At 43.1% G+C, this 25495-nt stretch overlaps 1 pseudogene; it reads right to left on the reverse strand.

Annotated features, from left to right (window-relative positions):
• LOC115778259 (adhesion G-protein coupled receptor G1-like) overlaps positions 1–25495 on the reverse strand; it is a 41917-nt pseudogene that overhangs the window by 12045 nt on the left and 4377 nt on the right.

A 25495-nucleotide genomic window follows, 5' to 3' on the forward strand; every position in this document is an offset into this window, starting at 1 on the left:
AGTTATTGGTTTGAAGATCAATAAATACAACTTCCTGTTTTAAGTATTCCACTCACCCCATCCCACCACACAGAGTTTGAGCAGGTATCTGCTGACATAGATGTCGAAGACTTTGACAACAAGAAGGTAGAGGCTGAACCCCTCCAAAGCCATCCAGATGAAAGTGGCCAGCAGGGAGTAGTGAAGTAAAAGAGCCATATAAAAACAAAGTCCAGTGGAGGACCCTGCTGCCACTGTCTGACTGGGCAGGAAGTGCAGGTTGAGGAGGATCAGGGCAATTACAAGGTTGATGTAGACCTTCATAGAAACATCTCCTCTGAGTTTTCTTTCAGACAGAGATGTGATCCATGGTAAGTGACAACTTTTGACAAAGGTATTAATAAAAGCAAGAAAAAAATTGGGTACGGTTGTAAGATGAGAGTTGATGGGAGCAGAACAGGAGGGACTAATAAAAATGTGGAGGAGGGGAGGATTTAAGTGTGAAGAATGTCATACTGCAGAAATCAAATAAATTACCTATTTGTGATGAAGAGCAAAGCCGTGATGACCAGGGCAAAAAGAAAAAGACTACAGCCAATCAGAGAAATATAAGTTAAAATCTTCTGGTCTGTAGATGAGAGGGAATCTGGAGAAGCAGGTAACTGTGGAGAAAATACACTTCCACATTATTTTTGCAGCATTTCTATGCACCCTGCAATTAAATTTGTAACACATTGTGTTTGAGGGTTATTTTTGGCAAGAAATTACTGTTGTAAGTTATGTATACTTTAAAAAGGCGTCTGTTTTAACATGCAGTACTGTGTAAAAGTTTTGAGTCACCCCTCATTTCTTTATATTTTGCTTCCAAGGAGCCAGACTTTCTTGTAATTATTTAAAATGGTTCTCCAGGCTTTCTGAAGGTCTTTCAAAGTGTTTCTTTGGACATTGGCTGTTTTTTCACTCAGTTTTAGTGCAGTCCTCCCACCTGACAATTTTCAGGTACAAGAAGTGTACTTTTGTTTCTGAAGCCACTTAACACAGACCTGTGAATCATTCAAGTGTAAAAAAGCACCTAACTTAAAGGGATGAACCAGTGTTGCAGCTACACATAGCAGATGACCTATCAGTGTACCATTAGGCACTTTGTTACTAGTAGCACTGCACGAAAAGAGGCATATCCGTCCCCGTATACTGACGCGGGCGCACCTAGTTATCGTCAGCTTTCGTCAGCATACGGGGCAGCGCATATTCGTTCGCCTGAGACGGATATGGTCGTTTACGTACCACTAGAATCAGCGGGGGGTAGAGGTACGGGGGGGAGCCGGCAGGCGCGAGGTGTTAACGACTCCACTTTACATATGAATAGCAGCGCCTCAAGCCGAAGCAGCTACAAGAGACCCACGTGGCTTCTCAGTCATTGGATGATAAAAATGACATCACAATTCAGTATTCACATGTGATTGGTTGGTAGATCTGTCCCCCCATTGGCCTTTATAAAGACAGGCCTGGGTAAGCCCCTCCCTAATAAATAATAACCCAGTAATAAAAATTATTTTTAATTATTATTTCTGTGATACTCCAGACTGGAACAGAGTCCAGCCCTTCTCCAGGAGACTGGTTCCAGAGCCCAGGCCATGCGTTGAGGTGAGCCCAACTATGTCTAGCTGGTATCTCTCAACCTCACGCACTAGCTCAGGCTCCTTCCCCACCAGAGAGGTGACATTCCATGTCCCAACAGCCAGTTTCGATAGCCGGGGATCGGTCCGCCAGGGCCTCCGCCCTCGGCCACTGCCCGACACACATTGCACCCGACCCCTACGACACCTCCTGCGGGTGGTGGGCCTGCAGGAGGGTGGGCCCATGTAACCTCTTCGGGCTGCGCCCGGCCAAGCACCACGGGCTAATGCCTGGCCACCAGACGCTCTCCCTCGAGCTCCCTCCCCAGGCCTGGCTCCAGGGTGGGGCCCCGGTAACCCTATCCCGGGCAGGGTAAACTGTTCCCTTGTTTTTTCACTCATAAGGGTCTTCTGAACCGCTCTTTGTCTGGACCCTCACCCAGGACCAGTTTGCCATGGGAGACCCTGCCAGGGGGACAAGCCCCCAGACAACATAGCTCCTGGGATCACTGGGACACACAAACCCCTCCACCACGATAAGGTGGCGATTCACGGAGGAATCTGGGCTGCACTGCATCACCTTTTTATTAAAAAGGTGATGCAGTGCAGTGGTGGGCCGTCAGGGCCTGCAAGGCCTTCTCTGCTGGCCTAAAAAAATATCTGAATCACAGACTGATGTTAATTATATCCTGTCCATCAATACTTGTTAAATTATTCCAAATGGTTTGTATGGTTCCTTTCACAGCTTTTCCTGTGGTCGTGCTGTTTCCAGACGTGTATTTTTATATTAAAGCATTTAACCAATCACATTTCAGCCATCATTTGTTGCCTGGAGGCCTTCATAATCAGTTCTGCGGGCCCCGTAGTACAAAAATAAGTGTCGATCAAACAGTTTGATCAACCAATCAGATTACGAGTTGGCAACACCGAGGCCCTCTAGCAGGCGTACGGTAACATCAGCATATTCATACACTTTGATTGGATAGTCAGTGTACTAGCCAGAGCTAGCAAACTGCATCTGTAGCCAGCTGCACAAGCAAAAATATGGTTGTGTTGATTTTATAGCTGTTTTGTCAACCCACAATGGCTGAAGGAGAAGAAATGGATTTGGTTGCAGATTTATTGCCAAAGCCAAGACGGACTTTTCAAGAAGAGCTGGACATCATTAAGAAAGGTCGGGCAACTCCGAAGCTAGCAAGCCTGTCACAACCGGGAAAAGGATGTGTCCACCACTTTCAGTCCACTAATTACGAGCGGTACCACTGGCTCACAGGCCCCGAGGAACACTGCAAATTGTATTGCTGGGAGTGCTTGTTGTTTGCCACTGATCGACATGGTGTTTGGAGCCACACTGGGTTTGTAAATTTGACTTGCCTAACCGAGGCAGCAACGAGACACCAAAGCACTGCCGGACACTTACAAGCAAAACATTCGGGGACACCAGAGCGGATCAGCTGAGCGAGCAAGTGCGCAGGGAAGCGGAGCTCCACGACGTAAAGGTGAAGAATAATAGGGAAATCTTAAAGAGACTGTTAGATTGGCTTTTTTTTGGGGGGGGGGGCAAGCAGGAACTTTCATTTCGGGGTCACGATGACTAAAATGTTTCTCTCTTAATAATAATTTTATGAGGTTGTTATCAATGCATTTTTATATGTGTCGCAGCTGTAGCGGCAGTAAAAGCAGACTTGTGCACCTTGGGTTTGTTTCTTCGGTAAATGCTTTTATTCTGGCTACATGAGCTCTCAATCTGCGATGCAACAGCTCTTTCTACTGCATTTCTGCACAAAAAGATGTTTTTATTGCCATAAAATAGTTATTGAGGGTGGAGTGATTCAGGCGGATCACTACTGAAGGCGTAGGTGTGAAATGCACGGCCGCCACTGCTTTTTATATACATTTTGGGTTGTTCAAAAGAAGCCAGATTTTATAGAAAGTTAAAAAAAAAACAATAAGTAATATTTTCCAAAAACAAAACTGCATTTCCAAGCTAACTACACAAATACAGCAGACCAACAAAACAATCCAATACGTCTTACCGGCTTCCTTCTTGCACGACACCGGGCAGAGTTTTTAATGGCTGCCGGACCGTGAGGCTGACTGTAGCGGAAGCTGCGGTGAACCGTCTGTAGGTTTTTCAAGAAGCTGAAAAACATTTTTGTACATTGTAAATAAACACAGTGTAAACACAGTGCATACATAAACAATATTCAGGCAAAAAAAGATACTTACACACAATTATATCACTGTCCACGCATTAGAAACCCACTGGCGTTGCGAGGCGAACAGTCTGTGAAAAAAAACGTGAAAATAAATAAGAGTAAAAACATTTGACGTTCTTCTCTCCTCCACACATTGAATACTGCTGCTTTGTTTCTGATTCTTACCTCTGCAGAGGATCATACCGGCTTTTATTGGATTCAGAGTTGTGCAGGCCGCAAACTGCTTCCTGTAAGATGAAATAAAAATAAGAAACCAAATCACAATACGTCTGTCAGCTTACTGTGACCATTCCTCCACTCTTAGTATTTTTGTTTTAGAAACGACCAAGTCTTACCGCAGTTTTCGGATCGTGCTGCCGTCTTTTCCTCGAGTCCTTCTGTAGGTGAGGCTTTGTTAGAGCATCGAATCGCTACACAATAGACGCCATGTTGTCTTTCAGTCGCGGTCGTACAAACTTGAGTAACTGAGTCGATAACCCATCACTGCAGCCAGCAGCGTCTTCTCGTCTGCAGTGGGGCTGGTTGAGGCTGGCCGGTAGAGAGGCCCGCTTTCACCGGGAGCTTCTGGGGTGTTGAAATATAGACGACGTCCTCCATTGTCGTACCGGGAAAGCAGCATAGACAAAAACCGCCATTCAGTTTGAACGGAAGAGAAGGAAGGCACTGATTGGTCCTACAGACCTTCAGCGTGATCCCGCACGTGATCTGTATTGTCCAATCACAGGCGAGGAAGCTGCCACACGGAAATTAAATTCATTTCATTTCAAGTGAATTCAATTTTATTTATATAGCAGCAAATCACAACAGTCGCCTCAAGGCGCTTTGTATTGTGGATAAAGACCCTACAATAATACAGAGAAAACCCAACAGTCAAAATGACCCCCTATGAGCTGGAAGATGTGTTGTTCACACATCCACTGTCTGTTTAAGCAGGACAACTGAGAAGGTGACTGTTGCATTAAAATTTTCCTTATTTTTTTTTTTATTTACCTTTTTACGTTTACATTTTTCTCATGAAGGTTTTGCTGATATCTCTTATGTACATCCATATATAGCAAAATAAAAGTTTATACATTTTCGTATTCCATCTGCCTTGGTAGTCTTTAATGTCACTAATGCATGTGAACATTCACTGAACGTTTATAGCAGCGTTCATGGGATGTTGTCTGAATGTTCAATGCTAGCTGGGAAGCCACTGCACAGGAGAGGATGATGGTGTGACAGACTTTTTGTTACAGTGAATTAGACTGAAAACTGAGTATGCTTTTCAATGAAAATAATGCTTGTGGTGTTACCAAAATCAAGTTATAGCCTTTGTTTATCTCCCTCAGTCACTAAAGTTCAGGGTTCACAAAAAACTCCATGACAAAGGCTCACAGACAGAAGCTCACAGACAGAAGCTCACAGCCTTATTGGAAAAAGGGACAAAAGCTGAAAACTTCCAAAAATATATTTCCAACTAGATAATTCAAATTTATAAATTAGAATGATTTCTTGTGAGATTAGTCTTGTTTGAATGTTTCGCTGTAGAAATAAAAATATGTTGGTTACAACTTGGGAGGGGTAGACCACTGGTGAGTACTGGTGACCACTGGTGAGTACTTGATTTGCATTTGTATGACTCACAGAAACCTCCTTTACATATGAGAGCCTGCCCTAGACCTGAGGAGAGGGGGGGAGCTGAGGGAGCACTGACACAGAGAGTCCACGGCAGTTTCCCTACAGTTTACTGTTCTGGCCAAAGCCTCCTGCTGAGAGCCCTAAAGCTCAAGGCGCGCAGCAATATTACATACAAGAAACTGTCGAAAACCCCACTTTTCATGCAGTGAAACTTGATGCAAATTCAGGATTTTGGCAAATACCTTTGTCCAGGGAGTCAGCTCTTCTGACAACCTTCATCACACCGTTTGGAAGATACTGTTTCAACAGACTTTGCTTCGGCATCTCCTCAGCTCCAGAGCATTTTCAAAGAAGAATGTCTCAGCTCCTGGAGGGACTGGATGGAGTTGTCTGCCAAATGGATGACATCTTGGTGTATGCCACCACACAGACCCAGCATGACAAGCGACTTGTGGCAGTCCTTGAACAGCTTGTAAAAGCAGGGGTGACATTAAAAAGTGAAAAATGTGAATTCGCAAAGTCCTCCATCAAATTCCTGGGACAAATCATTGACAGTGCAGGCGTCAGAGCAGACCCAGAAAAAGTAACCGCTGTCAACAAGATGGAAGCACCCACTGATGTGAGTGGAGTAAGGCGATTCTTGGAAATGGTTAATCACCTAGGAAAATACCTTCCCTACCTAGCAGAGAAAACACAGCCGTTGAGGGAACTGCTCAGCACTAAAAACATGTGGTGCTGGAGCGAGGCTCAACAGACAGCGTTTGATGGTATTAAATCAGAACTGAGCAAACCACCAAGTTTGGCACTCTACAACCCTAAAGCTCAAACAACGGTGTCGGCTGATGCATCTTCGTATGGATTGGGAGCAGTGCTGCTCCAGAAACAGGAGGATGGCACAACCAAGCCAGTGGCATTTGCCTCAAGAGCACTAATCTCCACAGAGCAAAGATATGCCCAGATTGAGAAGGAAGCATTAGCCATAACCTGGGCATGTGAACGATTTTCTGATTTTCTTATTGGAATTGAGTTTCATGTTGAGACAGATCACAAGCCACTGGTACCACTCTTGGGCTCAAAGAACCTGGATGAACTGCCACCACGTGTGGGTGGGTTTTGGACAGTGGAGGAATACTGTTTGTAAATCTGTCGGTGGTACAAAAACAGGACTCTTGTCTTCTCCCTCTGACAGACAGACAGAGATCATATTTTAAAGGCATTTTAAAGTATTTTTATGCTTCAAGACCTGAAACCTAAAAGACAATTTAAGTGAGTTACGCAAGTGATTTAAATCTCTCCCTAAAATTGTCACATGAAGCAGAACTGACCTGAAATACCTCAGAGCACTAAACCACACATACACACACCACAGAACCAGTCCGCTAAGACCTGCAAAGCAGTCTGAAGACCAGACTACAGTTCTGCAGGAAGACATTCACTTGTCACACGTCGCTTTGCCTCTGACACTTTCAGATGCTTCAATTGCTCAGCTCAAAGCTGAGAGGTTTCAGCACCAGCCTGGTTTGCATCTCCGGCAGTTTTTTCACCTGTTGTCAGGAGGCTACACTTCACTCATACAGCTCAATCTGCAGCAGAAACCTAATTTGTTCTCTGTATGTGCAACGATGCAACTTTTTAATGTCTCTGCTTTAGCTTAACTGATCTTTTCTTGCTAGTGTTGCATTAAAATGACAGCCACCTGATCGCCTCTGTATATTATGCTCACATCAGTGATATTGGTAAAGAGGTGTCGGCATGTATGGTGTGTGGATAAAAAAAAAAAAAAAATCCTCATTCATGCTGTGGAGGTTTTTGTCCTCTAAACTCGGGTCCTCTACTAGAGGCCTGGGAGCTTGAAGGTCCTGTACAGTATCTTAGCTGTTCCCAGGACTGCGCTCTTCTGGACAGAGATCTCAGATGTCATTCCTGGAATCTTCTGGAGCCCCGAGTGTTCTGATTACCACGAGGACCACTGTTACCTTCAGCTTCCACAATCTCTCTAGGTCTTCTTTCAGCCTGTGGTCTCTGGAGCTTGAAAAAGGCGACTGGACTTCTTTTTGTTTCTTGAAGACGTTTCACCTCTCATCCGAAAGGCTTCTTCAGTTCTCAACCAAATGGTGGAGAGACCCAGGTATTTAAACCCCTGTGGGCGTAGTCCCCTGGAGGTGGTTATGACCCTCTATTGATCATGTGCGTGAACACATGTGCCCAGGTGTGAAGGGGGCGTGGGTCATATTTAATCAGTGGTTTCAGTTGAAACCAATTTAGCCTTTTTCAAGCTCCAGAGACTACTATGACCTGGATGACTGAGAATCTACACAGACTTTCAGCCTGTGGTATTTGTCAAGCTTCTTGTGTTCCTTCTTCTTGATGTTACTGTTGCTTGGTATTGCAGCATCTATCACTCCAGCTTTTTTCCTCTTCTTGTCCACTACTATGTCTGGTTGATTAGCCATCACCAGCTGGTTCGTCTGTAACTGGAAATCCCACAGGATCTTAGCGCAGTCATTCGACCACCCTTGGTGCGTATCCAATTTTGACCTTGGGACTTCCAGTTCATACTCAGCACAGATGTATATTATGCCAGCCACTTGTTATGGTGTTCCATGCCTGCTGCTGTTATCTGTTGGATTGTCTCAGGGGCATCTCTGGACAGCCTGCACCTGGGGTCTTGCCTGGTGTGGTACACCCCAGCCTCTATCGATCTTGTACTCAGAGCTTGTTCTTGTGCTGCCATGGTTAGTGCCTCTGTGCTGTCTTTCCGTCCAGCTTTGTCCAGCCATTGGTAGGATTTTTCTATATCAGCCACTTCTTCTATCTGCTGGTGGTACACGCCGTGCAAAGGCCTGTCCTTTCATGATGGTTCCTGTTCTTGCTCCTCTTCTTCTTTCTCGGGTTTCTGATGCCTGAGATACTCACTAAGCACATGATGCTTTGTGTCCATCTTCCTGATGTACTCATGGATCTTTGTTGTTTCATCTAGGACAGTGGTTCTGACACTCACTCACTCACTCACTCAGCCTCCTTCCTTCTGCTTAGCGTACAGTCTCAGGGTGTTGGATTTGGTGAAACCCTCCATGCATGGGAAGGAGCTTTCTTGTCTTGATTTCAGTGGCTTCTATTTCCTTCTTTGGCCAACTTATTATCCCAGCAGAGTATCTGACGACTGGCAGGGTGTAGGTTTTGATTGCCCGGATCTTGTTCTTTCCATTCAGCTGACTCTTCAGGACTTGCCTTAGGGTGGCTGATGTTTGCTCCATTCCGTGGTCTGTATTCGTTGCCAGTCTTGCTGATGATCTGGCTGAGGGGATTCAGGTTTATGCAGAACAGCAGTGGGGACAGAGCTTCTCCTTGGTAAATCCTGCACTTGATGGTGACTTGTGCAATTGGCTTGAAGTTGGCCTCTAGTGTTGTTCTCCACATCCCCATTGAGTTCCTGATGAAGGCTCTGAGGGTCCTGTTGATCGTAGGGATGTTCCTGGTGACTAATTTATTAGTCGACTGAACAAGGCAAAAGTATTAGACTAACCGACTAGTACTTCTGTTACTAACTAGGGACAATAATGACGATTAGTTGTCTAGTCGCGCACATCCCTAGTTGATCTTGTACAGCTGTAGGAATTCCATGACCCATGTGTGCAGCATTGAGTCATAGGCTTTCAATCCATGCAGTGCACAGGTTGGTCAGTCTGGTCTCCAGTGACTGCTCGATCTACTAGTAGCTGGTGTTTTGCTCCCCTGGTATCTCTGCCAATTCCTTTCTGGGCCCTGCTCATGTGCCTGCTCATCTAAGCTGCTCTGATGCCTGACAGGAGTTTCCATACTGTGCTGAGGCAGGTTATTGGCCAGTAGTTGGATGGGACCGGTTTCTTATGGGGATCCTTGGAGATCAGGACTGTCCGGCCTTCAGCCAGCCATTTGGGGTGTGTCCTAGCTTTAGCAGCTAATTTTTTGTGTTGTCAGGTGCTCGTGGAGTGCAGTTAGCTTCTTTAGCCAAGGTATATACAGGTTTGAGGTCTGTGGTCAGAAGACCTCCAGGGAGCCAAGTAAAAACTAGCAGCTCCCTGGAAGCTGTCTGGAGCAGCCTGAGAGGACAACCTCAAATGGGAAGAGAGCCAAATTGAAATCAAATAAAGCTTTTCATTTTTATGGACCGGTGCCCCCCCCCCCCCCAAAAAAAAAAAATCACAGCTGTATCTTCCTTGGATTAACAGGGTGAATACCAGGGTTATAATAGTTTTGGATTTTACATTATAGTTTAGTTTTAGTTAGTTTTTACTTTTATTTCTCTAATTCAGTTAGTTTTAATTAGTTTTCAGAGAGGTTTTGCTCGTTTTTATTAGGGCCCGAGCACGAACTGTGCGAAGGCCCTATTGTAATTGCTTCGTTTATTATTAGGGCCCGAGCACGAACTGTGCGAAGGCCCTATTGTAATTGCTTCGTTTATTATTATTATTATTATTATTTTTTTTTTTTTTTTTATTATTTTTATTTTTATTATTATTAAGGAAAATGAATTGGCTTTTTGGGGGGTTTATCATATTCAAAAACTCATGAAACTTTGCACATGCGTCACACCTGGTGAAAATTTAAGTATTTTAATGGGCTCGGGCAAGGGCGCGCCCAAATGGCTCGCTAGCGCCCCCTAAACTGGAGCCCCACCGCTGTGTTTCACGTACATGAATGAAACTTCATACACATGTATATCATGTCCAGGCGCACAAAAAATCCTCTTGGAGCCATGCCCTAAACCCAACAGGAAGTCCGCCATTTTGAATTAATTATGCAAATTTGGCGATTTGCAGCCCTCACACTTTTTCTAATAACTCAGAGGTTTTAGACGTTATCATCTTCATATTTGGTTTGTCTAACCTACACCCCCAGGGGAATCTAAATCTCGAAAATGGTGAGTTTTTGCCAAGGGGGAGGGGTCCTTATGCCCCTTTGAACTTTGATCATTCGCCATGAAATTTTGATTGCCTCTCATTCATACCTACATGATCCAATGTGCATCAAACTTCTCCAGTAGGATGACGGTGCCCCCCTGAACACATACATATGACAATATTTAATATCAGTCGCAGCGCCACCTAGTGGGAACAGGAAATGTCATATTTTACACTTGGAGGTCCAGCTCCAAGGTGGTTTAGCAGAACCATCTCAAATTTCACCTGGAAAGCCTTAAGAAGTTGGACTTACTGTGTTTTCAAAACTGTGAGTTTTTGACAAAAGGGCGTGACCCTTATGGGACGGCAAAGTTCGATGATTCGCCATGAACACAAAAAGGGCTGTAACTCAAAGCCAACTTGCCCAATCTGGCTCAAACTTCAGTCGTGTGATAAGCATGCTGCCCTGAACACACTCATATGCATAAAGTCCATAAATGTTAGAGCGCCGCCTAGTGGCAGCTCGGAATATCTTAAAATAGCAAGTTTTTTGAGTAGCCCCGGAGCTACGTTTTATCTACATGTATGAAAATGTACAGGCTCATGTAACATACTAAGACGTACAAAAAAGTCTCTTGGACCCATACCCCAAACCCTACAGGAAGTCGGCCATCTTCAATTGAAGGTGTCAATTTTTGCCATTTCCACGCCTGCTATTTGAACGAACTTGTCCTAGGGCATTTGACCCAGTGAGACCAAATTTGCTCCACATCATCTAGACAAGGAGCCCATCAAATATTGTGGAAATCTTTACAAAATATTAAATGGCCTTATCACACCAGGCCATTGAAATTGGCCTTCGTTTTTCTCCCTCACCACCAAAATTGTTTGTGCACTTGTTCGCACATGCTTTGTCTGATCAGGCTGAAAATTTAATCACTCATGTACACACCCAGGCTGAATCCATAACTACAGATTCAAGACTGTAGGCGCAATAGCGCCCCCTACAGAAGCAAATGAAAATTTGTATGACGTCCACATAATTAGTTTTGCTCTGAAATGCATGAAACTATCTTTCACCATTCCTTACGAAATCCTCATCAATTTGATAAGCCTCCTGCCCTGAACACATTGATATGCATAAAGTCCATAAATGTTACAGCGCCACCTACTGGCAGCTTGAAATATCATAAAATAGCATGTTTTTTAGCTAGCCCCAGAGCTACATTATATCTACAGCTCTGAAATTCTGCACACTCATGTAACATCCTAAGACGTACAAAAAAGTCTCTTGGAGCTATACTGGAAACCCTACAGGAAGTCCAGCATCTTCAATTGAAAGTGTCAATTTTTGTCAATTTTTGCCATTTTCAGGCCTGCTATTTGAATGAACTCCTCCTAGGGAATTTCAGCCAGTGAGACCAAATTGGCTCCAGATCATCTAGACAAACAGCCCATCAAATATTGTGGAAATCTTGACAAAATATTAAATGGTGTTGTCACACCAGGCCATTAAATTTGGCCTTTGTTTTTCTCCCTCACCACCAAAATTGTTTGTGCACTTGTTCGCACATGCTTTGTCTGATCAGGCTGAAAATTTAATCACTCATGTACACACCCAGGCTGAATCCATAACTACAGATTCAAGACTGTAGGCGCAATAGCGCCCCCTACAGAAGCAAATGAAAATTTGTATGACCGTCCACAGAATTAGTTTTGCTCTGAAATACATGAAATATCTTTCACCATTCCTTACAAAATCCTCATCTATTTGATAAGCCTCCTGCCCTGAACACATTGATATGCATAAAGTCCATAAACGTTAGAGCGCCCCCTACTGGCAGCTTTAAATATCATAATATACCATGTTTTTTAGCTAGCCCCTGAGTTACATTTTATCTACAGCGCTGAAATTTTGCACACTCATGTAACATCCTAAGACATACAAAAAAGTCTCTTGGAGCCATACTCCAAACCCTACAGGAAGTCCAGCATCTTCAATTGAAAGTGTCAATTTTTGCCATTTTCAGGCCTGCTATTTGAATGAACTCCTCCTAGGGCATTTCACCCAGTGAGACCAAATTGGCTCCACATCATCTAGACAAACAGCCCATCAAAAAAGTCAATCAGACCCATGCCCTATTTTGCATGCTGGAGCCGTGACCACACCCCCAAATATTCCATTGCGTCTATGCCGAGAGCAAAAGATACCTTTTCCTATAAAAGAATTCAACTTTCTAGAGACCCATCACGATCACAAAACCTCCGAGTGCGGCACGGGTCGACGAGCGCCACAGGTCGACGCGCGCGGAGTGCGAGGGCCCGATATCACCGCTTGCGGTTTTAATTATTATTATTATTTTTTTTTTTTTTTTTTTTTTTTTATTATTATTCAGGCAAATGAATTGGCTTTTTGGGGGCTTTATCATATTCAAAAACTCATGAAACTTTGCACATGCGTCACACCTGGTGAAAATTTAAGTATTTTAATGGGCTCGGGCAAGGGCGCGCCCAAATGGCTCGCTAGCGCCCCCTAAACTGGAGCCCCACCGCTGTGTTTCACGTACATGAATGAAACTTCATACACATGTATATCATGTCCAGGCGCACAAAAAATCCTCTTGGAGCCATGCCCTAAACCCAACAGGAAGTCCGCCATTTTGAATTAATTATGCAAATTTGGCGATTTGCAGCCCTCACACTTTTTCTAATAACTCAGAGGTTTTAGACGTTATCATCTTCATATTTGGTTTGTCTACCCTACACCCCCAGGGGAATCTAAATCTCGAAAATGGTGAGTTTTTGCCAAGGGGGAGGGGTCCTTATGCCCCTTTGAACTTTGATCATTCGCCATGAAATTTTGATTGCCTCTCATTCATACCTACATGATCCAATGTGCATCAAACTTCTCCAGTAGGATGAGGGTGCCCCCCTGAACACATACATATGACAATATTTAATATCAGTCGCAGCGCCACCTAGTGGGAACAGGAAATGTCATATTTTACACTTGGAGGTCCAGCTCCAAGGTGGTTTAGCAGAACCATCTCAAATTTCACCTGGAAAGCCTTAAGAAGTTGGACTTACTGTGTTTTCAAAACTGTGAGTTTTTGACAAAAGGGCGTGACCCTTATGGGACGGCAAAGTTCGATGATTCGCCATGAACACAAAAATGGCTGTAACTCAAAGCCAACTTGCCCAATCTGGCTCAAACTTCAGTGGTGTGATAAGCATGCTGCCCTGAACACACTGATATGCATAAAGTCCATAAACGTTAGAGCGCCGCCTAGTGGCAGCTCGGAATATCTTAAAATAGCAAGTTTTTTGAGTAGCCCCGGAGCTACGTTTTATCTACATGTATGAAAATGTACAGGCTCGTGTAGCATCCTAAGACGTACAAAAAAGTCTCTTGGACCCATACCCCAAACCCTACAGGAAGTCGGCCATCTTCAATTGAAGGTGTCAATTTTTGCCATTTCCACGCCTGCTATTTGAACGAACTCGTCCTAGGGCATTTGACCCAGTGAGACCAAATTTGCTCCACATCATCTAGACAAGTAGCCCATCAAATATTGTGGAAATCTTTACAAAATATTAAATGGCCTTATCACACCAGGCCATTGAAGTTGGCCTTCGTTTTTCTCCCTCACCACCAAAATTGTTTGTGCACTTGTTCGCACATGCTTTGTCTGATCAGGCTGAAAATTTAATCACTCATGTACACACCCAGGCTGAATCCATAACTACAGATTCAAGACTGTAGGCGCAATAGCGCCCCCTACAGAAGCAAATGAAAATTTGTATGACCGTCCACAGAATTAGTTTTGCTCTGAAATACATGAAATATCTTTCACCATTCCTTACAAAATCCTCATCTATTTGATAAGCCTCCTGCCCTGAACACATTGATATGCATAAAGTCCATAAACGTTAGAGCGCCCCCTACTGGCAGCTTTAAATATCATAATATACCATGTTTTTTAGCTAGCCCCTGAGTTACATTTTATCTACAGCTCTGAAATTTTGCACACTCATGTAACATCCTAAGACATACAAAAAAGTCTCTTGGAGCCATACTCCAAACCCTACAGGAAGTCCAGCATCTTCAATTGAAAGTGTCAATTTTTGCCATTTTCAGGCCTGCTATTTGAATGAACTCCTCCTAGGGCATTTCACCCAGTGAGACCAAATTGGCTCCACATCATCTAGACAAACAGCCCATCAAAAAAGTCAATCAGACCCATGCCCTATTTTGCATGCTGGAGCCGTGACCACACCCCCAAATATTCCATTGCGTCTATGCCGAGAGCAAAAGATACCTTTTCCTATAAAAGAATTCAACTTTCTAGAGACCCATCACGATCACAAAACCTCCGAGTGCGGCACGGGTCGACGAGCGCCACAGGTCGACGCGCGCGGAGTGCGAGGGCCCGATATCACCGCTTGCGGTTTTAATTAGTTTTTATTTTTGGTTTCATGCTTAGTTTTAGTTAGTTTCAGTTAGTTTCAGTATTAGTTTTAGTATTTTCATACCTGATCAGGTGCAAGATTCAAGGCGCAAAAGTGACTATTGTGTAATGAAAACTTGACAAAAGATACAGTTTAAAGAAATATAGTCAACAACCAACTGTTCACAAGACATGCTAAATTTGTGTAATATTAAGGACACACATGAACATCAACAGGGAGAAACAAAGAAAAACATGAACTCCCAAACTCAATAAATTCTACAATAAACTCCACAATAAACTTCAGCATCAGTGCAGCAGATTAATAACGCCTACATGTGGTGTTAAACAAAAACAAACTCTTTGAAGGAGTCAAAGGTCAAATCCATCTGCATCCTGATGTTCTCACCACCTGAAGCTGCTTCTGTTTTGGAGCTAGCTTGGTTAGATGCTCGCTAATTAAACCTGCAGGGTCTTTGCGGCCTCTGTACACAAGCTACAGAAGTTGCCGACCTCATGTCCGCATTTATGCTTGTGTAGCTGGATTGTGTGTGTTAATTACCTTGTGGTCGTGTGCAGGTGTTTGTACTCAAAGAACCTCCATACGGGACTCTGCCGCTTTCTCGGCAGACCGCAGCCATTACTTTGCGGACCAGCGCGGCGAGCACACGCACATGCGCACTCACACAGTTGTCCTGTGGCGCTCCCAGCTTAAACTCGGAGAGCGGAAACAATGATTTCATATCAATCCACAAGGCTTAAAAAACCCCCCCAAAAAAACAAGTAAATGAAAGTCAGTTTATCGATAATTTCAGTTAGTTTTAGTTAGTTTTGTAAACTCACAATTCAGTTTTAATTAGTTATCGTTTTTTCCTTTTAATTATAGTTTTTATTTATTTCAGTTAACGACAATGTTTTTTCAATTTCAGTTTTCGTTATTTCGCTCGTTTTCGTTAACTATAATAACCCTGGTGAATACCTTCTCACAGGCTGATCAGGTGCTGAGTGAGTTACCATTATTAATTTGTCACCATCAGCAGCTAATGCTGGACTGCAGAGTGCTGAATATGAATCTGCAGAACACGTGTGCATCTGAACCTCCTCTTTCATTCATTCACCACCTCTCTCTCTCTCTGTGCCTGAAGGTCTCTCGGCCACAGCTCAGCCTGTCAAGTGCTGCTCAGCTGTAATGCTCTTACACTAATCTGTTCTCAGATCAGATTTACAGCAGCTCTCCAGGTTTAAACAATGTGTGCGTGTGTGTGTTTGTGTTTGTGTGTGTGTGTGTGTGTGTACCTCGGGGTTGTAGAAGGCTGCGATGACCCGTCGGAGGCGGTTGGCATAAACCTGAAGCCAGGTGAGCAGCACCATCAGCAGAAGGGAACCCACACAGCTCATGTAGAACTCAGCAGAGAGTGTGGAGGGGGGGGTACATACACTCTGAGGGGGAGACAGGAAGAGGTGTGGGACACGTGTGTGTCAGAGCTTCTATGAAGTGTGTTGCAGCCAAAAGTAGAAACAGCTGACAGCAGGAAGTATCCCCCTCTGCTGGTGTAGCTGAATATAAAATACACAATGTGGCCAAAAGTATGTGGACACACACTATGAGGAAAAACTGGTGACGACCATCAGATATTCTGCAGTCAAAATCAATAGTAACAAAGATTCAGACACGAATGATTTATAAAACATTTACTCCTACTTTGGATAAATTAAGAATGATCCAAAAGCTGAGGCTGTAACTCACAGACACATCTGTACTTGAATCAGTGTAAACTAAATTCTGTGATCCTGTGAGCAAACAGCACCAATCTGACTGAAAGCTTCTGATTCTGAAGCAGATCTATGAGACACAGTAATGATTTCATTAGTGAGTTAATCATTTAAACATAACATGAAAATGTGTATTTAATTATGAATCGTGTTGTCAGGACAGCAGTATTGTTATATACTACCCCTTAGCAGTCTTATTTTCAGCCTCAGTCTGATTCACTGCTTCTTCAATAATTTGATCACTATGAGTAAATATTAAAAGCATATTGTGTGACCTTTGACCTGTGACCCACCCTGGCTGTTGAGGCTGGACGAGCTGTTTAAGCTCGGGCCATCATGGTGTCCCCGTCCACTCTCATGCCAAACTGATGACTACCTGCAGAGAAGTCACACAGTGATTATTCCAGTGAGTTTAATAAGCAGCATTTCTGACCCACAAACTTTCAGAGTTTTGCTCTTTAAGGACGTGTGAAAAATGAACAACTTTGAAAGGTGTTAACCTCATATTTATCCATATTTATTTTTTCAGCTCTTTCATTTTGAAAAAAAATCCTCCCACAGCAGAATCTGTGTGTGGCTCACATCACACATCACCAACACACTTTACAGGCATCACCCTGCTTTAACTGCTGGTTCAGCAGCAGCTCCAAACTCACTCAGAGCTAATGCTGAAATCACAGATGTCCTGTGATTGGGATTTAAGACTGGAGCGGTGTATATATACACACACACACACACACACACACACACACACACACACACACACACACACACACACACACACACACACATCTGAATTGGCTGATTTATTACAGTGGCAGAATATAATTAGAGTTTGCCATCTTGGCTCCAAGCTCATCACTCCCTGTAAACACCCCCTCAACCCTTCAGGTGGTCACTGAGAGGACAGCAGTGGGAAGATGGGAAATTCTGCAGCTTAAAACACGGACCCAGAAGAAACCCGCCAGGAGAACACAGCCTCTGAGGAGGTTCAAAATCAGAACCTGAAATGCTTTTTATTTAATGTTATCAAAAATAGGAAAATGCAAACTTAAAATCTAACAATAAAATTTGTATTTGATCCATTTCTTCTTGTATTTGGCCGAATACAGACTGGGTCCTGAAACTGCACCTTACATCTAGGAGAAACAGTACCATATGTACCGTTTGCTGCTTGGGAGCATATATGTACCTTTCTGACCCCACAAGAGGTACATATAGTTACCTCAAGGTCCAATAATTAGCCCCAGTAGATTGAACCTGTAGGGACGGGAATCAGCTATTACTGTGCCCCTGTTTTTTTCAAGATGGCGCCGCGCACAGACGCAGCGGCTCACGGCTCTTCCTTTCCTCCAGTCTCATTGTACATCCTGCATAATGACAATAAAGGCATTCTATTCTATTTCTGAGAGTGCAGCTCTCTTATTGGACCAATTCGAAACATGTCTCAGATTATTTTCTCTAAAGCACTGTGACTTCACTCTGAATACATGAATAAATACTAACACGAATCAAGATTCTCCACATTGCTCTTGAACACACCACTTGTGTGACCTCCTTGGGGTAAATTTTCAGACTGCAGGGTTCGACCAGGTTGTTTCTCCCTGATTTCTCCAGAGGCAACAGGAAGCGCTTCCCCTAAACGCAACACAGGAGATCATGAGACGGTCAGACCGGGAAATGGATAGAAGTGAGGATGATGTGGATGAGGATGATACCGCTTTCTGTCTGCGGGCATCAATCTGTCTGAAGTAGGTGGTGATGTAGACGTCAAAAAAAATGTCCTTCCTGTACAGTTTGAGGTACCTATACGTCCTGCAGAGGAGACAAGAAGGTGGAGATAAAGGCGGGACTCCCAATGTGACAAAGATGCTGATGAATGTGAGTGTCTGTCTGTCTCTCTGTGTTAGGCTAACGACCAATACAGGGCGGATCCTGCCTCTCGCCCATTTGATTCTGAAACTCTTTCGTATTTCTAAAGTTTATCTTTAAGGACATCTTTTAACCAATCTGATGTTTTCCATTAGAAAAAAAAAAACTGCACAGATTTTGCTCTTCATGCTACCAGAAGATGTTGGCTGAGCATCATATTAAGAGGAAGTCAATAAAGTCAAACTAAAGTCAAGCGAACAACAATAACTGACAAACGTGTTGTACGCTACTCACTGTCACCTTGTGGCTCAAAGTGGTATTACACCAAAGTACAGCCCAACCCTACTTCAGTTTCATTGTTACAACACAACATAGCATTTGAGGCCATATTTAAAATGATAATTTTTTTTCAGATTCATGCTATGACTTTAATACAGCTCTTCTTCTTGCTTGGCCTAAGGAACATTTTTAATTTGTAGCGCCTGAAACCTTTGAACTTTATCTCTGGTCTGTTTCTGAGGGCTGACTTACTGTCGCACTGCTTTAAAGTTTTGGCGATGACCTCCTCCTTGGTGCTGTTCCTGGTGCTGAAATCTGCTTTATTATCCTGGAATAGAAGCCAAAGATGGATCAGAGACCCCTTCGGTTTCACCACATCCACTGAAAAAACCCAACAACAAAAAACAACTGTCTGTTTTGTATCTGTATCATTCTACATGATTAGTTCAGCTCTGCCCAAACTGGAAACCAGCCTGGACAACATGAAAGGATGTGCAGGACAATCATTCTTCTTTCTTTCCTTTTTATTCCCAGCTCACATTCATGGCAGCAGCTGATGAGCTGGTTAGTTAGTTATGCTGATAACCTTTAAAGAAAGAAAAGTATATGCAATCATCTCATAACTCTTAAGGTTATTATGTTAAATTAGGCAAATGTCTATTTAATCGTTACTTTGAAACCTATGCTTACAATACCCAAATCAAAATGAAAAATCAATTTGTTTGCAGAATCAAACACATCATAAACTGATCAAGCTACACCGCTAATCTAACATAAATCTAAACTTTAGATAAACTAAGTCCGTTCCAGTGGTGCCTTCATAGTGCTCCATGAACTTGTCAGGTAAATAGGTTTTTTGTGAAGGAAGACACCTTAAAAAAGTAAAACATTTAATATTTTAAAGAATCAGAAAAATTACACACATGCATGTGGGGACTCAGAAGAGACAGCCTGTGTGTGTGCGCTCTCTCTCTGAGCCCGTGTTCCTGTCCAACCAAAACATTTTTATACTCCTATACTCCTTTTATGACCGCCCCTCCCTGAGCCTGGTTCTGCTGGAGGTTTCTTCCTGTTAAAAGGGAGTTTTTCCTTCCCACTGTCGCCAAGTGCTGCTCATAGGGGGTCGTTTTGACTGTTGGGTTTTCTCTGTATTATTGTAGGGTCTTTACCCACAATACAAAGCGCCTTGAGGCGACAGTTTGTTGTGATTTGGCGCTATATAAATAAAACTGAATTGAATTGAATTGTTATCTAAGCATAAACAGTCTCTGGGCGCTATGAGTTGACCTTCGTTATTCAGTCTTGTTCTGGCTGGTTTTCATGACTCAGATTCCTCTCAGTCATAGGCACATCTTCTTCCTGATGTTCTAATTTAATCAATACAGTGAAATCTTGTCCAGATTAACGACAGATCATAGTGATGCTGGCGATGTTCTAATTGTACGTTCTGTGGCCGGTCCTCAAGATAAGATGCACTGAAACAGAGAAGTTAGTACTTTCTGATCTGTTGCTCTCTGTCTGTATTATTTAATTGTTTATTATTTGGTTGATCCACTGTTAATTATTTAATTTACTGGAGTTTACCTTAAACATATGTCCTTTATTCACTGAGTAAAAAATAATCCCTAACAAACACGTCCTTCCCTCATCCCCAGGTATTATGCCACACCCTTTTGAGGTGGAGTAATCACACAGGTGAACTGACTTCATCTAACGAGCTTCATTCCTTTAAAAACTGAATGAACTGTTTCTCAGATGCATTCAGTTACCTGAGTTTTAGCTCAACAGTCAGATAAATGCTCTGTGGATGTTCGTATCTGCAGACTGGTTGGACCTCCACTTTCTCTGAGATCACCATGAAGTTTGAGGTAGAGATTCCCACTCCACGTGGCACCGCAGCAGTGTAAAACCTCAGCCTTCTCCCACCATGACATGAAATTATGATAAAGTTTGGGCCAAATATTCATAATACCCAGAAGATAAATCCAGTCAACATGATTGATGCACTGCTGCCAAACTCAGGCCTCCAATTTTGTCTAAACTGATGGTTTTTTTCCATTTGTTGATTCCGTTGGCCACCATGGAATGTTACTTTGACAACGGACATTTTCCTCACGTTATTAAACTTGATGAAACTCTAACAGTTTTAAGTTGAAACATAAAATTACACACAGCTACAAACAGGTTAGCTCGGACCACGTTGCTAGGCTATCATGCAGTGATTGTAACATACCTACTCCAAATGATTGTCTGAGCTGCGTCTTTGTGCTCTTACCTTCAGAGTTTGTGTTGTTTTCTATCATGCGGGGCTTAACTGGCTTCCTAGCACAGCCAGCCCCCAGGTGTGTTGCTGGAGATCTTACCTGTGCCGCTCGCAGCTCCAAACAGGGCTCTGGTGGTTCGTTGAACCATCGGAGAGGCCTCTGCTGGGCTGAGGAGGACCCGTCCGATGGCTGAAAGCAGGTAGATTTCAACAAAAATTTAGTCCAACTTTGCCCGATTATGTCTACCAGTGGAAACTGAGTCAGAACTCATTTTACGAAAAAAAAATTGTTAGATGAAGTATGCAATCTGGTGAATCCTAATTCTGATTTTATGCCAAAGTATGATATAGGCCTTATTAGGGACTGTGAACCTGTTGTTATCAGACTGAAATCTTCTTTTTGCCCTTGTCAAAAACAATATCCTCTCAAACCAGAGGCTGTTGCTGGTATAACACCAGTGTTTAACTCTTTACTGACTACTGGGGTGGCTGTAGCTCAGTAGGTAGAGCAGGTCACCTACTGATCGGAAGGTCAGCGGTTCGATTCCTGGCTACTCCAGGCTACATGCCAATGTATCCTTGGGCAAGATACTTAACCCCAAGTTGCTCTCCGACCGTCCTGTCGGAGTGTGAATGTGTGTGAATGTTAGCTAATTAAAAGCACTTAGCTTAGTAAAACATGGAAGTGCTTGTATGAATGGGAGTGCATGGGTGAATGTAAAACATGTTGTATAAGCGCTTTGAGTGCTCTGACTCTGAGTAGAAAAGCGCTCTATAAGAACTAGTCCATTTACCATTACTGGAGATATTGTTTCATGTCTTTCTTCTCTGTAACCCTCCCTAACCCTAACTTCTCTAATTTGGAGTTGCTGGGAAACTTCAGCTTACCCGACCTGTCACAGGCAGGTACACCTGTGCAGGTCACCAGCCTGTCACAGGGGTAACACAGAGAGACAGACAACCATCCACATTCACACTTAGGAGCAATTTAAAATCGCCAGTTAACCTAACCCCATTAACTGCATGTCGTTGAACTGTGGGAGGAAACCAGAGAAAATCCAAGTAGATACGGGGAGAACATGCAAACTCCACGCACAAGGCCCTGGTGGTGGGTTCAAACCCAGGACCTTCTTCCTGACTGACAGCCTCAACACTGCACAGCAGCCACACACATTACAGAAGTGAGCTGAATGAATGAGAGTGGATTGCACTGACCTTGCAGTGGGTTCAGGATACAGAAGACGTAGAGGACAACAGTGTTCACTTGACCAAATGCAAAGAAGATCAGGCCCCAGGTAATGCCGAGCAGGGCGCTGACACCCAGCAGGGGACAAATACTTTGCCTGACTTTCTTACGGTGAAGCTGCCCAAACTGGTTTGCCAAACACAGACAGACACACGACACAGCAGGTTAGAGACAATCTGAAACTAACAGTCTTTGAAATGTGTGACAACAAAAACTCTTCTTCAGTGTCTGGACTGTAACTCCAAATGGAGTTCTCTGGACTTTCTTGTTCTCTTACAGACACAGTGTTGGTTTGATGGGTTTTCAGGGGATAAAAGGACATGGAAGGATTTGGAAATTACTAAAATTATTTAGGCTTAAAGTTCATTTTAAAAAGATTACAAGAATAACACGCACCTCTGTGTTATAACCAACATTCACAACACGCTTGACTGTCACCATAAACATGATCATATTAAAGAGGAAGGCCATGGTGAAGATCCCTGTTGTCGTCACCGTCTTCACTATTTTATTAGTTATGTAGCATCTACAAAGAAAGGAGACAGAGATTTAGTCTCACACAGAAATGTAGATGACTCAGTGTTTCAGCTTAAATTAGCTTCTTGGTGAAATGAGCTTTGCTTTTTCTTTTTCTGTGTACTCTTTCATTTTCAACCTTGAAATATATAAAATCTCTAATACACATGCAAAACAGTTAATAAGGCAACATGAATTATAATTCCTAATTTTACATGCTTGCAAATTTTCTCCTTACAGTTGAGCGTCTTCATCATGTGACCAGTCTGGAGAGACACGGCCATAAAAGCGTCTGTCTATGCCCACCACCACTGACACGATGACCGCAGGGAGACCTGAAACATAAGAATTGATATACAAGTTTGCTGACTGGTAACCACAGCTTCCTGTTTTTGAAGGATTTCCACTCACCCCATCCCACCACGCTGAGTTTGAGCAGGTATCTGCTGACACTAATGTTGAAGATTTTGATTAACAGAAGGTAGAGATGGAACCCCTCCAAGGCCATCCAGCTGAAAGTGGCCAGCAGGGAGTAATGAAGGGCAAGAGCCATGTAGAAACAAAGCCAGTGGGAGGTCTGTGCTGCTGCAGCTGTATGACTGGGCAGGAAGTGCAGGTTGAGGAGGATCAGGGCAATTACGAGGTTGATGTGGATCTTCATAGAGGAATTGTTGGGTTCGAAGCCGACACTCCCGTTACCTTTTGGCAGGAGAAAAATAACCCCAATGGAGCGAGATGGCTCCTCAGCCGGAGAGCAAGACTTCTTAAAAAATCACTGGAGATGGGCAGGTTTCGCTACCAGGGTTTATTAACAGACAAAGTTTCAAAAAGCAAAAGCAAGCAGAAGCCTCCCGGGAGTTTGTGCCTTAGCAGTTAGCAAGAAAAGAACGGACAGTAACAGCACCCACACCGCACGTACACTGCCCCAACTACCGCTACCCATCCTCTTATATACTCTCTGCCGTTCTTTGTCTAAGGTTTTGTGCACAGTCAGCGATTTACAAACATTCATTAGAAACTGTCATTAATACTACTGTCATTATCTGAAAGGGCACAAACATCCCGGAGCATTTTCAATACATCAACAAGACAGTAAGAAAAATTCATCATATTAATTGTCAGCCATAACCTCCTTGAGGCCATCCTAAGGCACTCTTGGAGAAGGATTTACACTCTTCACACATACACTTGACCAGATATGAGGACGAAAATGAGGCCCATTTTGCCCCCGGACCTGTTGCATGGACAGATTTATACTTTCTTGATTTGCATTTCCAAAGTTTTTGGCTGTGCTACACAAGCAAGTTAGCCTTCGGCTAGATTCACCGGACAGAATTATCCCTATATCCAGTATAAATCAAAAAATGGGCAAACAGGATGACTGGTGTCCTGTACACGAACCCAAAATCGGGCAGTTTTATGAGTTGAGACCCCTTAGCATGAATTTAATGAGCAACAGGTTCATCACGGGGCTAGGGCAGAAGATGAGTATGCTCTGAGGATGGTCTGAGAGTGCCTGCTGGGTGACAGCAGACTATTAGGGAGGGGTAGCAGAGCTTCTAGGGCCCTGAACACAAATAAGAGCAACTCAAACAGGCCTCAATTTTCCTGCTACACAATATGCATTTATTACATTGTGGAAAGCAGTTTAGCTGCAAATAAACAGAAGTGGGAATAATACCTTTAAATATCAGTATGGTTGATAAAAATAAATCCCAACAGAATCTTCTCTGAGTGTCCTCAGGACGGGAAAAAGAGGATGGAGATACTTTTGATTACAGTGAGAAGAATGCAACCAGAGGAGAATAAATTACCGAATTATGATGAAGAGTAAAACAGTGACGACCAGGGCAAAGAGAGAAACGCTGTATGCTGTAGGTATGCTAGTATGTCCTGGTCTGTTTTTGAGAGGGAACCAGTTTCCTGTGGAGAAGCAGACATCTGTGGAGAAAAATACACTTTCATGTTACATTATTAGTGAAATTTAAGTTTTGAGCTATTATAATTTTTAATGATTCTATATTTACTCATTGCACAAATTATCAACTTGGTGGTGCATTCCTTTAAGATGATTATCAAGAGGTTTTATTTAACAAGGTGTTTACCGTTAGCATTTTTATCATCTACTCTGCAACATTTCAGTGGAGAATGGTTTTTTTTTGGCCACAGCAGCTTTTGTCTACAGTGGAGAGAGACAGGAAATGGGGGAAAGATACGGGGGAAGACACGGGGGCAAATTGGCGACGGGCCGGGACGCAAACCCGCGCCGCCCGCACTGCGTGTATGTGGTCGCCGGCTTCACCACTAAGCCACCCAGGCGCCCAAAGGAGAATGTTTTGAACATTTATTTAGGTGCTGTTGTCACAATTGGCAGTTAAATTTTAATAAATACTAGTTCAGTAAATCAGCTCCAAGTTTGCTGGTTATAACATTAAACTGCTAATTAAATGTTAACATATCAGAAATAAAATACTCACAATAAATATATGAAATACTGATTTGTACATAATGGCCAGTTTTAATTCTTTCAAATACTATTATTTTTATTATTTTTTTACTTTGTGGGTTTTGGATATTTACAATGAGGTTGTATTTAAAGTTGCTATGGAGAGAATCTGTTTTTTGTTTTGTTTTTGAACATCTACTGGTAACACTGTGCTGTGATAGTTAATGTACACTTTTGTGTTTAACGAGTTAGACTTGAGAGTCATTTTTGGTAAGCAGTGTCTTTAAATACTGTACGAAGGCATATTTCTCTTCATACAGTATGAAACAACAGAA

Source organism: Archocentrus centrarchus, chromosome 3 (assembly GCF_007364275.1).
Source record: "Archocentrus centrarchus isolate MPI-CPG fArcCen1 chromosome 3, fArcCen1, whole genome shotgun sequence".
Classification (NCBI taxonomy): Eukaryota; Metazoa; Chordata; class Actinopteri; order Cichliformes; family Cichlidae; genus Archocentrus; species Archocentrus centrarchus.